We start from the raw sequence: 18,492 nt of genomic DNA, 5'->3' as shown, positions 1-18,492 counted from the left end.
TCATTTGTGTTGTTGGTGGAAGTGCAAACACACATGGAGGCATGTGGATGAACACTGAATAGCCAAAGAGCGGGTCATGTCCATTTTTGTTGTTGTTATTAGTCTACATTACGCACACATGAAGTTCACTTTGCTTCAGCCCCCTAGCACCTTCAGGCCCGTGACATGCACTTCTGGTTGCCCTCCAAGTATCCACTTCCCCTTCTTCCTTGGTAACAAAAATCTACTATAAAAGCTAACTTCCCAGTCTCCTGTTCAGCTAGACACAGCCATGTGACTGAGTTCTGTCTAGTGAGATATAAGTAGATATATTATATGTGACTTCTGGAACAGAGATTTCAAAAGGAATTGCTTTTCCTGATAGAAGCACTCTTTCAACCTTCTTACTGCCAAGAAAACAGATGTGATGGCCAGTGCTCTGGTAGCCATCTCGGAATATGAGGCAACCTTGGGCACGGAGACCATGAAGTGAGGATAGAGGAACAAAGATATAGAAGTCACCAATAACTTTGTGTCACTGGCACACAAGCTCTGGACTACTTGCCTCTGGACTTACTTGTGTTTTTTAGACGGTTTTGTGGACTGCTTAAGTCACTCTATTAGGAGATGGTAGTCTGTTACTTGCAACCATATATAATTCCTGTTCAAAATCTACTAGCTCTCTTTGCTCCCCTGCCAGTTTAGAAACCCAGGAACCTTTACAATGCCTCCTTTCCCAAGTCTGGGGAAAAGCCCTCTGTGGTCAAAAACCCTATTCTCATTAATGGATTTAGGATTTTGAAGTGGGAAGGAGAAAAAGGAGATGGATCTGTCACAAACCCTTGCCAGAGGCAAGGAACACAGAGGACTCATTGCTTAAGTGGAGAGAGAAATACCAGGAGACAAAATAGAAAACAGTGCATATGGCAGAAGAATGATCCAATGCACAATTATTGAGTAGGTTTTGCAAACAATTCTTACCATCCCTCTGAAAACATTCATATTTCCTTCTCTTTAAAAATAAAAAGCCTGGCAACAGGGTTTCTGCAAGATCATACTTCTACAAAGAGTTGTAAGTTTCCATCTAATAAACACGGCCAATTGAGAAATTCATAATACATGAAAGCAATCCCAAAGGCCATGAAGTCAGATGGACCTGGAGTGATACCATAAGCCTAGTGGTGAAGAAAAAGAGTTGTCAAGTTGATCTGTGAAGTAAAGAAAATAATGAAAGCAAGTGAACACAGTCCAAAAAAATTAAAAGGGATTATCTTACCCAAAATAGGATGATTTAATATGCTAACACACAGAATTCTTTCCTCTGCCCCCAAGGGCTGTGTGCATGACGATTTGTACTTTGTTTTAGAAAACTTATGATTGTTTGGAAGTGTTTTAAATGATTCAGGGGCAGAGATGTGAAGGATAACAAATGAAGCAACTAAAGTTTCATATTTTATTGTGAGTTCGGCCCTACTTAAAAGTCAGGCTGAGCTTCTAATCAAAATATGAAGGGAGAGAGCTTGAAAGTAATATGAATCATTAACATGGGAGTACTTAAGGTAACGAACTCAAGGATTTTCGAAAATTTGCAGCACTTTTTCAGATAACACTAAGAGGTTGAGTATTTTTATTTCCCTCTCCTTCAAGATTCTTTTTAAGACATATTTAAAATAGGCCTAAGGTCAAGATCATTGAAAGGAAAGAACAGTTTTGAGTTACTCCCTTATAAATTGCACAGAAGACAACACATAATATATTAATAGGTGATTTGTTTTTAAGTGACTACCAATGGTGTGGTAATGTGGGTTCACTATATGCCAGGTCACAGGAAGCTATTATAGTGGCTAAAGGTTCGCTTTACCATTCCACTATTTAAATTCAATAAATGAGCGTATCGGAGACTTTCGTGGTGGTATGGTTGTTAAGAATCCACCCGCCAGTGCAGAGGACACTGGTGTGCTCCCTGGTCTGAGAATAATCCACATGCCTCAGGGCAACATACCACAGTTACTGAGCCCACACCTCGCAGCCCACGTTCCACCACAAGAGAAGCCCGGGCACCACACGCAGAGAGTGGCCCCGGCTCGCTGCAACTGGAGAAAGCCCACTGACAGCAAGGAAGACCCAGCGCAGCCATAAATAAATACATGACTTTAAATAAATGAGTACAACTCTTTAGTGAGGCTGTTTTGTCCAGTCCCTTTTAGTGGCTTAATTCTTAGGTCAGTGGATAACAATCTCTAGATTTCACTTTCAGCACAGTTCAGCTTTGTAGTAACATTTTTTAAAATAAGCAAGAAAGGAAGGATAAATTTTAAATTACTAATGTAGAAACTTTCTCAGAAAGAAAGGAACAAACTCTACTAGTTCCGAGGGAATATTTGAAGTTCACATTGTTTTTCTGTCAGTCTCCTCTTTTTCAGTAACTGCTTCAGTTCAATGTCTAGGGTAGGAATTGGTTATTGTCATCACCATCATCAATCACCACTTGAGAACTTCCAGACGTGCAAACTGTGACTTCACTCCAGAATTACTGAATCTGAAACTCTAGGGGCGGGTTCCTGTGGTCTGAGTCGTAGCAAGCCCTCCTGGTGAGTCCAGTGGAAGCTCAAATCTGAGAAACAGGCTTGAAACTGCCTTCATAGAAATATAGCACTGCCTCCATAAGCTGTCTGAACCTGAACAAGCCATTTAACATCTCTGAGGTTTAATGCCTTGGTATGTTAAAATAAACGGCTTCCCAAGTGGTGCTAGTGGTAAAGAGCCCACCTGTCCATTCATGAGATGTAAGAGACATGGCTTCGATCCGTGGGTCGGCAAGATCCCCTGGAGGAGGGCATGGCAACCCGTTCCATATTCTTGCATGGAGAATCCCACAGTCCATAAGGCTGCAAAGAGTTGGACACGACTGAAGCGACTTAGCTTCACATGCACATGTTAAAGATAATGAATGTCCCTCAAGACTGTTAAGGATATGAAAAACAAGGAAAACCTGAGAGACTGTTCACAGAGCAGAGGAAACTAGGGAACACGGTGACCACGTGTAGTATGGACAGAATCCTGGAACTGAAAGACTACTACAGACCGAAAGTTTTATGCACTCCCCCCCACCAAAAATTTATATATTGAAATCTTAACCTCTAATATGATAGCATTAGGAGGTGGAAACTTTGAAGAGGTAATTAGGTCCTGAGGTTGGAGCCCTCATGAATGAGATTGCTGTGCTATGCTCAGTCGCTTCAGTCATGTCCAACTCTTTGCAACCCTATGAACTCTAGCCCGCCAGACTCCTGCCCGTGAGATTCTCCAGGCAAGAATACTGGAGTGGGTTTCCATGCCCTCCTCCAGGGGATCTTCCTGACCCAGGGATCGAACCCATGTCTCCTGCACCTCCTGCATTGCAGGCAGATTCTTTACCACTGAGCCACCAGGAAAGCCCTGAAAAGTGCCCTTATAAAAGAGATTTCAGAGAGCTCCCTGTCCCTTCTATCATGTGAGGACACAGCAAGGGGATGGCCATCTATGAACCAGGACATGGCTTCTCATCAGACACTGAATCTGCTGGCACCTTGATCTTGGACTTCCCAACTTCCAGAACTGTGAACAATAAACTTATGCTGCTTAAACCACCCACTCTATTGGATTTTTGTTATAGCAACCAGACTAAGACAAGGACATTAATGGAAAAACTGATGAAATTGAAATCCAGCCTAGGACTTGGTTAATAGTAACTTAACAACGTCTGTTGCTTAGTTTTGACAAACACACCCCAGCGACACAAGAGCTTGACAGTGGGAAAAACTGAGGGAGTAGATACTGGAAATCTCTGCAGTATCTTTGCAACTTTCCTGTAAATCTAACCTAAGATGAAAGTTTATTGAAAAACAGAAATAATCTTACCAAACTTTCACAGATATTGTCATGATTAAAGATAATACCATAAGAAATGGATGGACACCAAGGAGGAAGGTGGGGGGTGGAATGAATTGGGAGACTGGGCTTGACAAACATACACTGCTGCTGCTGCTAAGTCACTTCAGTCATGTCCGACTCTGTGTGACCCCGTAGACGGCAGCCCACCAGGCTCCCCCGTCCCTGGGATTCTCTAGGCAAGAACACTGGAGTGGGTTGCCATTTCCTTCTCCAATGCGTGAAAGTGAAAAGTGAAAGTGAAGTCGCTCAGTCGTGTCCGACTCTTAGGGACCCCATGGACCGCAGCCTACCAGGCTGCTCCGTCCATGGGATTTTCCAGGCAAGAGTACTGGAGTGGGGTGCCATTGCCTTCTCCGGGCAGACAATGAAGAGGAAATGGCAACCCACTCCAGTACTCTTGCCTGGAGAATCCCAGGGACGGGGGAGCCTGGTGGGCTGCCAGAGTCGGACACGACTGAAGCGACTTAGCAGCAGCAAACATACACTACTCTGTTTAAAATAGGTAACTGGTGAGAAACTACTGTATATCACAGGGAAATGTACTCAGTGCTCTGTGGTGACCTAAACGGGAAGGAAATCCAAAAAAAGAGGGGATATGTGCATATGTATGGCTGATTCACTTTGCTGTGCAGTAGAAACTAACACAATATTGTAAAGCAACGATACTCCAATGAAAATTCATTTTAAGATAAAAGATAATACCATAAGGAAACTGCTCGGCACAGAACAAATTTCCAGGAAAGAAAAGCTGTGAGTGCACTGGCCTCACCTCGGGCTGCAGACATCTTTCTCTCCCCGTCAGTGCCTTTCAGCAAGCACTGGTGTTGCAAAGAACAGGAAGAGTAAATAGCTTTTCTTCTCACCCTGAGATCCCTTCTCCCTTTTCCCCCTCCTGCCAACCCCCCTTCCAAGGAGGGAGTAGCAGATGCCTTCCCACACGGCTATGGCAACTTTTTAGTAGCTCGGACCGAGATTTACTGTCAACAGCCCAGTAAGTCACAGCTGTTTGCAGTTCTTTTCCCTCCATTGCCTCTTGAATGTCAAGTCTCTTAGCTGAGAGAGCATCCTCCATTTGGCTACATTTTTGTTTTCAACATTTATTTTTTTTAATTTACTTGGCTGTGCCAGATCTTAGCACGCAGGATCTTTAACTGTGGCATGCGGGATCTAGTTCCCTCACCAGGGGTCAAACCCAGGCCCCTTGCATTGGGAGCTTGGAGTCATAGCTACTAGATCACCAGGGAAGTCCCTAAATTTGTTTTAAGAATTATTTCTTGCATGAAATTATATATTCAGCCACCCACCTTCCATTTCCAGTCTTCCTAGGTCAGAGACAAATATAAAAGCAATGACAGATGAGTTCCAAATATTATGCAGTGTACATTTGATTGTTCAACATTACTATGCCAAGACAGCCCTTGTACTCCCCTTTCCAACTGCCCTTTGGCCTCGTTTTGTAAATATGTACTACTCAGAATTGAATTTGTCTTGTTTCACTTCGTTTTCAGAGCATAGCCAGAGGAGATGCTACCCCAGCATCATTCTAAAGCCTCTTTGTTCCCTTTTAGAAGCGTGTTTCAAAAATCCTAGGCTTGTTCCTCATTTGTAATCTTCCCCAGGTGGAACAGCTGAATAAATTCAACACCCACAAGGTGCACATTTGTCACTAAAAGGTGACAGCAGAAGCACCATCACAGTGAAAAAAACAACAGGAGGAAGAGAGAGAAAGAAGACCCTAGGGCATTCTCTTCCCCATCAGTATCAGAACAAGGCACCTTGAAGAATCCATGGCGGGCTTGTTGCAGAGACAAAGCAGACAATAACCTCCTGACTTTCTTTTCTTCCTGCAGGTTTGTTTTGTTTTGTGTTTAATGCATCTGTTCTGACTATGCCAGCATAACACAAATTTATGCCCAAAGTAAACACTGATTTATCACTGAGCCACACTAAACATGATCTCTACTATATCTCTTTCCAGACCTAATTCCTTCCAGCTCTTGCCCCCTGCCCACTGGGCTCTCCTTAAAGGGACTAGGGAAAAAAATGCCAAAGCACAAACATGATTCCACTGTGGAATGACTCGGTGCCTGTGCACGGAGGTGTCTACCTACGCAACGTGAAGTTTCCCGCAAAGTGCAGTGAAGAGCAACATCTCTGAACCAAGGGTCTAGACTGAGAGATTGATGTTGGCATTTTCATCGGTGATGAAAAAGGCCGGGGTTTAAAATGCAAAATGTTATTCTCCTCTCAGACCTGCCTGCCACCTTCTTGCCAGAAACTCAGCTCCCTGATGCTGGGACCACATCGCTTCTGTTTTTCTGCCATCTGACACAGAGTCAGGCACTGAGGGGCATTTGTAATAACAGCCCACAGGTCCTGAGAGCCAGATCCCAGCCATCGTTCCAAGTGCTCTTCATGGAGTAACTCATCAAACCCTCCTAATAACCTACTAATAGTGTTCATCACTCAGTAATGTCTGACTCTTTGGGACCCCATGGACTTTAGCCCATCAGTCTCCTCTGTCCATGAGATTCTCCAGGGAGGAATACTGGAACTACTAATAACCTCCTTCTAATAACCCTGCTGTTATCCTCCTCCTAATAACCCTACTGTTATTCTCATTTTACAAACGAGGAAACTGAAGCCCAGAGAGGCTAAGGGCATCTCCCTGGAACACACAGCTGGGGAGGATGGAGACAGGATTCAAATTCAGGCAGTCTGCATGCATCCTGCCTGTCCAGAGCTTTCAATCTGGGAGTTTCAAGCTGTGGTATAAAGTGAGATGAGGACAAGAAAGGTAAATTCCCCAGCAAGCTGGAAAGGAAACAAATCAATATCCACACAAAGCAAGCATCAGACAAGGAAGCAAAATGCTGGTGCAAAAAGAACCTTTTCTAAAAAAAAAGAAAACAAAAATTTTTTTCTTTTGTTTGATCAATAGAACTAGAGGGAAATTAAAGCTATACCAAAAGCCCAGGTAGGATACAATGATGACAGAGACCAGATTTTTTTTTCTTTAGATTCTAATTAATAGATCTCAACTATGGCAAATTCCACAGTGTTATGACAAAAGGGAGCACATATTCTGCATCTTCCTAAGCCTATCTACTTTAAAAAATAATTTTTTCTTTATTTATTTGGCTGCGTTAGGCCTTAGCTACGGCACACTGGATCTTCTCTGCATCTTGTGGGGATTTTTTGTTTTGGTGCACAGACTCTCTAGTTGTGGCGAGTGAGCTCAGTAGTTGCAGAGCACTGGGTTCGTTGCTCTGCAGCTTGTGTGATCTGAGTTCCCCAACCAGAGATTGAACCTGCGTCTCTTGCTTTGCAAAGCAGATTTTTAACCACTGCCACCAGAGAAGTCCTGCCTATCTGCCTTTGCATGTGCTATTTTCTCTGCCAGGATTGTCTTTCTTCCCTTCTCATTTAATCAACCTGCTCTCACCCTCAAGACCCAGTTTTGACATAGCTCCTTTATGAAGTTTTCCTCGACTCTCTTCTCTGTGATTTCGAATTGATTTTATCTCCTCCATTGTATTCATTATGTCTCATAGTGCAGAGATTGCTAACTCAAATGCTGCAGGACCAAGCATGAGTAAACCAAGTGATGAGGCATAAGACAGGAAGCAGGGAGTGGTGAGCAGTGGGGTATTGGAGAGAAATTGCCCCGCTTAAAGGAGTAGCTAGCTACCACTCAACTGCAACCAGCCCCTGCCATATGTGAATACTTGTACTGTATTGCCAAATAATCTTTCTCAAGAGAAACCAGGCGATGGTTCATTTAACGTGTCAACTTGACCAGGCTAAGGGACACTCAGATAGCTGTTAAGACATTTGTGAGTGTGTCTGGGAGGATGTTTCTGGAAGAGATTAGCATCTGAATCAGTAGACTGAATAAGAAAGATCACCTTCTCCATGTGCATGAGCATCAGCCAATCCACTGAAGCCCCAAATAGAACAAACTTTATTCTAGAATGAATTTGTCCTTTCTGCTTGAGCTGGGACACCCATCTCTCCTGCCCTTGTACATTGGTACCCCCAGTTCTGGAGCGTTCAGACTAAGCTTAGACTTACACCATTTGCTCCCCTGGTTCTCAAGCCTTTTGGTTCAGACTGAAATGATACCACTAATTTTCCTATACCTCCAGCTCATAGACAGCAGATTGTGGGACTTCTCAGTCTCCACAGTGGCATGAGCCAATCCCTCATATATCTCTTTTTATGTATCTATATGGATGTAATGATTCTTTTTCTCTGGAAAACTCAAATAAATATATGCAGATGGGAAAACTTCTCAATTTCTAAATATTGGCATTTAATTTTTTTAAATATTGTGTCAGCCATCAATAAATTCTGCCTACTGGTTACTTGTTTATGTGCTTGCCTCTAATACTAAGTAAGTAAGCCCTTTGGTGGTTCAACAGCAGTTAAGAACATAGACCCACGCTGAAATCAGGGCAGTACCACTTGCCGAGCTGAGTGACCTCAGTATATTACCTAACCTCTCTGTGCATCAGGGTTCTCATCTTTGACAGATTTGGAGGAATAATAAAATGTACCCCTGCGACTGCTGTAAGAAATCCATTAGCTAATATGAACAAAGTACTTAGAATACTGTTTTGCACAGGGTAAGTGCTCAGTAAGCATTAGTCAACATCATCACCATCCTTATCATCGCCAACATCACCATCATCTTCATCTTTATATCCTCAGTACCTAGCACAATGCACGGCACATAACTGTCATACATTAGATGTGTATTAAGCTGAGTAATATAAATATCCCTATGATGGGCTCAAATTTAAAGATTGACATACTTAGGCAGTTAGGAAACTTCCAATCTGACATGTCTTCCAACCTCTTCAAGATCTGTGGTTGGGTGTCTTTCCAGATAACTGAATAGGAAAACTTTTATTAAACAAAGTTATGTCCAGAACTTGGACCTGTTAAAACTCACTCTTAACAAACCTGTAGGTGACAATCATAGAGAACTAACTAGCAACTGTTAGTTGCTAGTTAGTAACTAACTAGTACCTGTCTAAAATACTCACCTTCTCAAGACTCCCTTGTGGCTAGAGGGAATGAATATGTGGTTCCATTATAGACAATAGATATAGATGGATATCCCTGGTGAGCACATCCCTTCCCAAGGCAAAGATTCTAGAGAGAAAGCGCTTTTTCCCTTCACATTTTGTCCTCCATTCTTTCTGCCTGGAATGTAGACAGTACCTGGAAGTGCAGCAGCCTTTTTGAGGCCATGAGGATAAAACATACACACAGAGCAGGAAGATAGAAGGAGCCTGGTTCTTGGATGACTTCCTTGAGCAGTTGTATAGCTAATTCCACGATAATGCTTATATTTTATTTATTCTCATGTGACTGAAATCATAGGGAACAATCTGAGCATGGTGTAAATGTCACTTTTGCTTGTATGTGATTTTAACCATAATAAACACCAGACAAAAGAAGAATACCGCACCTAGCCGAACAGAGCAACATACCTGCCCAACACCTACTTCCACAAGCAAACTTCAGGCCTTTTTCAAGGAAAATGCCTTGAAATAATATATAATGTTATTTATATATTCATATTTCTTAACCATTAACATGTCACTATTATAACTTATTTTACTGAGTTTCTCTTATATTAATGTGTTTCTGATGAAGAAAGTGGAGAAAACCACTAGACCATTCATGTATGACCTAAATCAAATCCCTTATGACTATACAGTAGAAGTGAGAAATAGATTTAAGGGACTAAATTGATAGACAGAGTGCCTGATGAACTATGGATGGAGCTTTGTGAAACTGTACAGGAGACAGGAATCAAGACCATCCCCAAGAAAAACAAATGCAAAAAAGCAAAATGGCAGTCTGAGGAGGCCTTACAAATAGCTGTGAAAAGAAGGGAAGTGAAAAGCAAAGGAGAAAAGGAAAGCTACCCATTTGAATGCACAGTTCCAAAGAATAGCAAGGAGAGATAAGAAAGCCTTCCTCAGCGATCAATGCAAAGAAATAGAGGAAAACAATAGAATGGGAAAGACTAGAGATCTCTTCAAGAAAATTAGAGATACCAAGGGAACATTTCATGCAAAGATGGGCTCAATAAAGGACAGAAACGTAGGGACCTAACAGAAGCAGAAGTTATTAAGAAGAGGTGGCAAGAATACACAGAAGAACTGTACAAAAAAGATCTTCACAACCCAGATAATCACGATGGTGTGATCACTGACCTAGAGCCAGACATCCTGGAATGTGAAGTCAAGTGGGCCTTAGAAAGCATCACTACGAACAAAGCTAGTGGAGGTGATGGAATTCCAGCAGAGCTATTTCAAATCCTGAAAGACGATGCTGTGGAGGTGCTGCACTCCATATGCCAGCAGATTTGGAAAACTCAGCAGTGGCCACAGGACTGGAAAAGGTCCGTTTTCATTCCAATCCCAAAGAAAGGCAATGCCAAAGAATGCTCAAACTACCGCACAATTGCACTCATCTCACATGCTAGTAAAATAATGCTCAAAATTCTCCAAGCCAGGCTTCAGCAATACGTGAACCATGAACTTCCAGATGTTCAAGCTGGATTTAGAAAAGGCAGAGGAACCAGAGATCAAATTGCCAACATCTGCTGGATCATAGAAAAAGCAAGAGAGTTCCAGAAAAACATCTATTTCTGCTTTCTTGACTATGTCAAAGCCTTTGACTGTGTGGATCACAGCAAACTGTGGAAAATTCTGAAAGAGATGGGCATACCAGACCACCTGAGCTGCCTCTTAAGAAACCTGTATGCAGGTTAGGAAGCAACAGTTAGAACTGGACATGGAACAACAGACTGGTTCCAAATAGGAAAAGGAGGATGTCAAGGCTGTATATTGTCACCCTGCTTATTTAATTCATATGCAGAGTACATCACTAGAAATGCTAAGCTGGAAGAAGCAAAAGCTGGAATCAAGATTGCTGGGAGAAATATTAATAACCTCAGATATGCAGATGACACCACCCTTATGGCAGAAAGTGAAGAAGAAATAAACAGCCTCTTGATGAAAGTGAAAGAGGAGAGTGAAAAAGTTGGCTTAAAGCTCAACATTCAGAAAACGAAGATCATGGCATCCGGTCCCACCACTTCATGGGAAATAGATGCAGAAACAGTGGAAACAGTGTCAGACTATTTTTCTGGGCTCCAAAATCACTACAGATGGTGACTGCAGCCATGAAATTAAAAGACGCTTACTCCTTGGAAGGAAAGTCATGACCAACCTAGACAGTATTTTAAAAAGCAGAGACATTACTTTGTCAACAAAGGTCCGTCTAGTGAAGGCTATGGTTTTTCCAGTGGTCATGTATGGATGTGAGAGTTGGGACTGTGAAGAAAGCTGAGCACTGAAGAATTGATGCTTTTGAACTGTGGTGTTGGAGAAGACTCTTGAGAGTCCCTTGGACTGCAAGAAGATCCAACCAGTCCATCCTAATGGAGATCAGTCCTGGGTGTTTATTGGAAAGACTAATGTTGAAGCTGAAACTCCAATACTTTGGCCACCTCATGCAAAGTGTTGACTTATTGGAAAAGACTCATGCTGGGAGGGATTGGGGGCAGGAGGAGAAGGGGACGACAGAGGATGAGATGGCTGGATGGCATCACCGACTCGATGGACATGAGTTTGGGTAAACTCCGGGAGTTGGTGATGAACAGGGAGGCCTGGCATACTGCGGTTCATGGGGTTGCAAAGAGTCAGACATGACTGAACAACGAAACTGAACTGATGTTTTTGAATGTTGTTTCTCAATCTCATCTTTCTCATAAGCTTGTGGTTTCTATTGTGCAATTTACGAATATAATGCAGTTATTTTTAGTAACCTATGTCCTATTACAGTAGAACTGTCTGCACTCTTTTTGGAGGACTGCTTACCTCTGGACTTTTTGCCACATGAAAAACAGTTACAATGCTTAAGCCACTATTTGTTACATGTAGTCAAACACATTCCCAGCTGGTACACTTATTTATAAAAATCTAGCATTAGAGCTTCTGAAGTTTGTCAAGGATGCCAAAGGATTTTTATCTGGAATATCAGTTTGCTCAGGCAAAAAGGTCTCTCCTGATAAACGTACCTTCATCTTTCCCCCACCACTAACACTGATCACATGTGAATAGGGGACCACCAAGTTATGCTGGAAGGAGAAAGAACTGATAGGAGAGCACTTTGGATGCTATCATAATATGGGTCTTAATTAATCTTTGTGAAAGCCTCTCTCTGAGTAAGGCTTGATCAGTTGCTCAGTTGTGTCCGACTCTTTGTGACTCCATGTACTGTAGCCCATGAGGCTCCTCTGTTCATGGAATGCTCCAGGCAAGAATACTTGAGTGGGTTGCTATTTCCTGTTCCAGGGGATCTTCCTGACCCAGGGATCGAGTCTGTGTCTTCTGCAATGGCACATGGATTCTTTACCACTGAGCCACCTGGGAACCTGAGTAAGGTTTGGGTCAGCACATTTCATGAGCCCCATGTGATGAGATGTTAGAATTCTTCCGAAAACTGCGAAGGGTTCTCCCTGGGTAATTCAGGGAGTGCGAGGCTTTTCCCACTTTTGACATCACTCTGGCACTGTAATGATTCCTTGCTTCCACTGGCACAGTTTCTAGTGATCCAAGAAATGCATCAAGGAGACTACTAATATTGGTTTCACTCATAGATTTAAAAAGCTGCCTGTGATGGGAGACATGGTGTGGTCCCTGAGCCCATTGCTCTCACCACATGTCCTAAGAAAGTGAAAGTCACTCGGTTGTGTCCGACTCCCTGCAACCCCATGGACTGCATAGTCCATGGAATTCTCCAGGCCAGAATACTAGAGTGGATAACCTTTCCCTTCTCCAGGGGATCTTCCCAACCCAGGGATCGAACCAGGGTCTCCTGCATTGCAGGAGGATACTTTACCAACTGAGTATCAGGGAAGCCCCACATGTCCTGAGAGCTGGGTTAAGGTCCTTTTTCACTGTATTTATATTTATTTAAATTTAAAAATGAGTGTTACAGTACAGTCAGTTAGAAATAAAAAAAGATCATAACTCCTTCAAGCACAAGCAGTTAAGCACTGTAGTTACTTCAGAATTAACAGCATAACAAGCTGCAAGTTTTCCTTCCAGCTGATATGTCATATTGTGGCAACGATATGGGTTAAAGTGTTAAACTCTCCTGATGTGAGGCATCTACCTCATCTTCCCAAGTCAGAGATGCCTCCTGGGCACCAAGAGTAATAGGGAAATTTATCGCTATTGCTCTTGTTCCTATTTCCCATCGACGGCAGAATAAAACACATAGACATCCAGGGTTTTGCGAACAATAACATCGGAGTTTAAACAAGTTCTAGACAAGGCTTCCTTGGTGGCTCAGTTGTAGAGAATCTGCCTGCCAACGCAGGAGACTCAGGTCTGACCCCTGATCTGGGAAGATCCCACATGCCACAGAACAGCTAAGCCCATGTGCCACAGCTACTGAGCCTGTGTTCTACAGCCTGAGAGTTGCAACTACTGAAGCCTGTGTGCCTAGAACCTGTGCTCCGCAACAAGAAAAGCCACTGCAATGAGAAGCTTGAACACCACAACAGCTTGTGGAAACTAGAGAAAAGCCCAAGCAGCAACAAAGACACAGCACAGCCAAAAATAAAATACATAAAAAAAATTTTTTTAATTAAAAAATAAAAGTTTTAGACAAGTCTTCATGAACAGTGCACGCTGCCTATCAGAGTGAGGTTTCCAGGCCAGCTTTGAGTTCAATACGGGGCCCAAAATGCCCAGGTTCTATAAATATACCAATCACTTTATTCTCTCAGCTCAGTGGTCTTTGTCTTCATTTACAGTGCAATCTACAATGGAGGGCTTCCTAAGTGGCTCAGTGGTAAAGAATCCTCCTGCCAAGCAGGAAATGCAGGTTCAATCCCTGGGATCCCTAGAGAAGGAAATGGCAAGCCACTCCAGTATTCTTGCCTGGAAAATCCCATGGACAGAGGAGCCTGGCAGGCTACAGTCCACAGGGGGGCAAGAGTCAGACATGACTTAGTGACTAAACCACCACTGCCACCCACCTCCCACATGAAGTCTCTGGTTTCATTTGCACAGTTTCCTTGGAGCAGAGTGACAGAAGCCTGATCTTTAGGAATACTGATGTCCCAAACGCTGTGCAGAGCTTGGAGCCAACCCACCACTGATGTGCACTGCCCTGAATCCACTATTAGGATTCTCGTGGGAGCTAGGGTCAGGGAGTGAGAATACACCCACACAAATTTAATTCATCTGTGAACAATTTTACATAACAGCCCTTTTATAAAACCTATTGATTTAATTTTTGACTTAATTTTTTTTAATCGTCAAATAACATTTTTGGGAGGATGATGACTAAAAATTATGAAAGACCCAAATTTTCCTCTATAATAGTAGAAAAGCAGTGATTTGTGCTTCAAACTGATAAATGAAAAAGTAGAATAGTAATCACAAGCAATATATTTAGAAGTATAGGGTAAGAAGGGCACTTGGACAAACACAGAAGCTCTGCTTTAAATAGAACCTCTGCCTTAAAATCTTTTTTTGCCTTTTGAAGTTTGGGTTTAGATTTATTTTACAACACAAAATATTCATATCCACTAATAATAGCAATAGTTTCATTGTTTTATATTGTTTTTTTTTATCATTTTTTTATGTATTTGGCTGCACTGGGTCTTAGCTGCAGCACACAGGACCTTCGTTGCATCATGCGGGATCCTTCCGTGCTCCACACAGACTCTCTAGTTGTGGCACATGGGATTAGTTGCTCCACAGCAGGTGAGACGTTAGTTCTCAGACCAGAGATTGAACCCTTGTCCCGTGCATCACAAGGCTGATTCTTAAGTACTGGACTATCTGGGAAGTCCCCTGGTTATCTATTTTAAATACAGCATTGTGTACATGTCAATCCCAAATTCCTAAGTTATCCTTCCCCCTGCAATCGTTCCCCCAAGTAGCCATAAATTCATTCTCTATAAAACCTTTTAAATCTGTCTGTTAACCGATAGGCATAGGGCAGACCTGTTATTAACCTGGCATGCACAAACCTTCTCCCATGGTCCACCAAAGACTTTCCATGTGAACTCTCTACTGTGTCTATAAGATCCATGTCCATAAGACTGTTCCATACATCAGTGTCTCTTTTGCTGTCTCGTACACAGGGTTATTGTTATCATCTTTCTAAATTCCATATATATGCGTTAGTATACTGTATTGGTGTTTTTCCTTCTGGCTTACTTCACTCTGTATAATAGGCTCCAGTTTCATCCACCTCATTAGAACTCATTCAAATGAATTCTTTTTAATGGCTGAGTAATACTCCATTGTGTATATGTACCACAGCTTTCTTATCCATTCATCTGCTGATAGACATCTAGGTTGCTTCCATGTCTTGGCTATTATAAACAGTGCTGTGATGAACATTGGGGTACACGTGTCTCTTTCCCTTCTGGTTTCCTCAGTGTGTATGCCCAGCAGTGGGATTGCTGGATCATAAGGCAGTTCTATTTTCAGTTTTTTAAGGAATCTCCACACTGTTTTCCATAGTGGCTGTACTAGTTTGCATTCCCACCAACAGTGTAAGAGGGTTTCCTTTTCTCCACACCCTCTCCAACATTTATTATTTGTAGACTAGGAGGAGGGAGGAGGGTTCAGGATGGGGAGCACATGTATACCTGTGATGGATTCATTTTGATATTTGGCAAAACTAATACAATTATGTAAAGTTTAAAAATTAAAAAAAAAAAAAAGATCCATGTCCTTGATTTTCTTTATGCATGTAGACTGCATCTTCTATTTCTCCATCTGGTGAACCCATTCAAACCCTCCTTCCCCAAATACAAACTTTGAAGATTAATGCATGGTTTAGATGCCAAATAATAGTAGTTATTATTTGCTATTTTTTTATCATCATTACTGATGACTATTGCTGTGGCAGACAAGTTCTTAGGGTAGCCCCCATCATCTCCACCTCCTGGAATTCACACCCTTGACGTCATCTTCCCCTTAAGTGTAGACACGACCTTCAACTAGGAGATGTGGTACATATTAATATATGTATTGGAATATTACTCAGCCATAAAAAGGAATTAAATTGTGCCATTTGTGGAGATGTAGATGGACCTAGAGTCTGTGATACAGACTGAAGTAAGTCAGAAAGAGAAAAACAAATATTGTATGTTAATGCATATATGTGGAGTCTAGAAAAATGGTACAGATGAACCTATCTGAAGGGCAGGATTAAAGATGCAGACATAGAGAACGGATGCATGGACACAGAGGGGAAGGGGGAGTGAGGTGAACTGGGAGATTGGGATTGCTATGTATGGCATATAGTTGATGCACTTCATTGTACAGCAGAAATCAACATAACATCGTAAAGCAGCTATAAAACTCCAACTTAAAAAAAAAAAAAAAAGGATATGGCAAAGACAACATGCTCTATGTGACTACATTACATAAGCTTTCAGCACCTGCCTTGCTGGCATCTCTCTCTTTGTTGGCACAGAGGAAACAAGTGGCTGTGTTGGGAAACTCTGGGTTGAACAGAATACTGGCTGCCTCTGAAGGGACTGAAGATAAGAAACTGAAACCGTCAGTCCTACAGCAAGGCACTAAATCCTTCCAACACCTGCTTGGAAATAGATTTTTCCCCAGCTTCAGATGAAACCACGGCCCCAGTTAACACCTTGATCACAGCCTTACAGAAGACCCAGTCAAGCTGTATCCAGATTCCTCAGCCAAAGAAACGGTAAGATAATATGTGTGAGTTGTTTTAAGCTCTTAAGTGCATACTAATATTAGCATGCAGTGAAAGATAACTAATACATTACATTTTAATGTACTGAGTATTAATACAAGAAGTATTAAGTGATAATACATTAAGCATTCATGTAGAAGTATTAACTTACATTAAGTAGCAGAAAGAACATAGAAGAAATGATATATAAGGAATATAGATAAGGAAGAGAAGTGTAACTTGTAGTTGATTCCTAATAAATCCAGAAGAAAATCTTTCATGCAGTAAAATCACAAAATGCCTCATTTCTCCATTTTCCAAAGACATTTTGCCTCCTTTCTGCTTCCCCCCAAATAAACACCACTTTCGACTATCAAAGAAAAGTTTCACGCAAATGAGACATCCCACTAGAAAAGAAGGATGATCCCAGGGTAGGAGACCAAACAAGAAATCTTATTTAGTGGCTCCTAACCAAGGTGCTTATGAAGCCCATGTTTCAGGGTCTAATTTATAAGAAAACGCTCAGCCGGGACTTGATAAAGTGCATCACTGGAGAAAGGAGAGCGAGGGAGCAAGTCAGTCCCAGTCCTGCAGTTGCTCCATAACCATGTGCAGAGCCATAAGTGCAGAGATTAATGACTTCTCACAGCCATAAATTCGTTTTTTTTTTCTCTTCGATGAGTCCTAGGGGACAAGAATCTGGTTATAATCGGATGTGTTGCAATATTGCTTTTTACTTACAATTGTAGTACTGAGAAAATTGAAAGGAATAGCATAAGGCTCAAGCATGGTGGTGATTTAAAAGGATGCTCTTCAAGGTGCCCGGCTGCTGCTCTCCCCACCCTTTCCTTTGCAAGGCACCTGCTCCACCCGGGAATGGCTGCCTTGGGACGAGGCAGACACTGGGAAGTTGGAACCACCATCCTCCCTGTGGCTGACATTCATAACAAAGCACATTTCCTCCACTTCTGCTCTGTGTTTTGCCCATCTCAAACAGATTATGACATTATTACCCAAGCTCAGGAATCAAGAGAAGAAGGAAACTCCTTCCTTACCTCCGGCATCTTCAGTTTTCCGCAGTGGAGCAAATGGTCATTCCCCCAGATCTTTGTGTTTGTTTCCATGACATCCACTCTGAATGCATTTACTCAGGAGAGAAGATGCTAAAGGAAACAATATATCTAAGACACTTTACACTTAATGTCCGGCACTTTGTAGGTACTTAATAAATGGGGTGCCTCCACCTAGAGACTGTTATACAGAGAGAGGTGAGAAAGAGATAGTATATTAACACATATATATGGAATTTAGAAAAATAGTACAGATGAACCTATTTGAAAAGAAGAAAGAGAAACACAGATGTAGAGAAGAAATGCGTGGACACCAAAGGGGGAAAGGGAGGGAGGGGATGAACTGGGAGACTGGGGTTGGCGTATGTACACTACTATGTATAATATAGATAACTAACGGGAACCTGTAAAGCACAGGGAACTCTACTCAGCGCTCTTTAGTGGGAAGGAAATTCAAAAAAGAGGGGATATATGTGTACGTATAACTGATGCCCTTTGTTGTACAGTAGACACTAACACATCATTATAAAGCAACTATACTCCAATAAAAATAAATAAAAAATGGGATGCTTCCTTTACTCCTTCCTTTTGCCGTCAGATCCCTCCCCTCTTCTAACCCTGGCCTCACTCACATTCTCACTGAGATGCTTTGGAATCAGTCCCTGACTCTGACCCAGTGGCTGACAAAGCCTACAGAGTGGTCCCCAGACCAGCAGTAGCAGCATCCCCTGAGAACATGCTA

The 18,492-nt window shown here is 42.2% G+C and overlaps 1 long non-coding RNA gene across 3 annotated transcripts in view; it reads right to left on the bottom strand.

Moving 5' to 3' along the window:
* The window catches only part of LOC147345385 (uncharacterized), an 87,728-nt gene that overhangs the window by 30,696 nt on the left and 38,540 nt on the right, over window positions 1-18,492 (bottom strand). For 2 of the 3 annotated variants that reach the window (XR_015154698.1, XR_015154700.1), the window contains exons 3-4: window positions 17,736-17,843; window positions 16,760-17,364 (exon numbers count right to left, since the gene is read on the bottom strand). The exons of the other annotated variant lie outside the window; for it this stretch is intronic. This is a non-coding gene — a long non-coding RNA (uncharacterized LOC147345385). Of the gene's footprint in view, window positions 1-16,759; window positions 17,365-17,735; window positions 17,844-18,492 lie in introns of those variants that run through there. 3 annotated transcript variants of the gene reach the window in all.

This window comes from Bos grunniens, chromosome 25, assembly GCF_055505025.1.
Source record: "Bos grunniens cultivar Pamir isolate PY7600 chromosome 25, Bosgru_T2T1.0, whole genome shotgun sequence".
Classification (NCBI taxonomy): domain Eukaryota; kingdom Metazoa; phylum Chordata; class Mammalia; order Artiodactyla; family Bovidae; genus Bos; species Bos grunniens.
The sequence above is the reverse complement of the archived record's forward strand: the minus strand, read 5'-3'. Positions and strand labels throughout refer to the sequence as shown.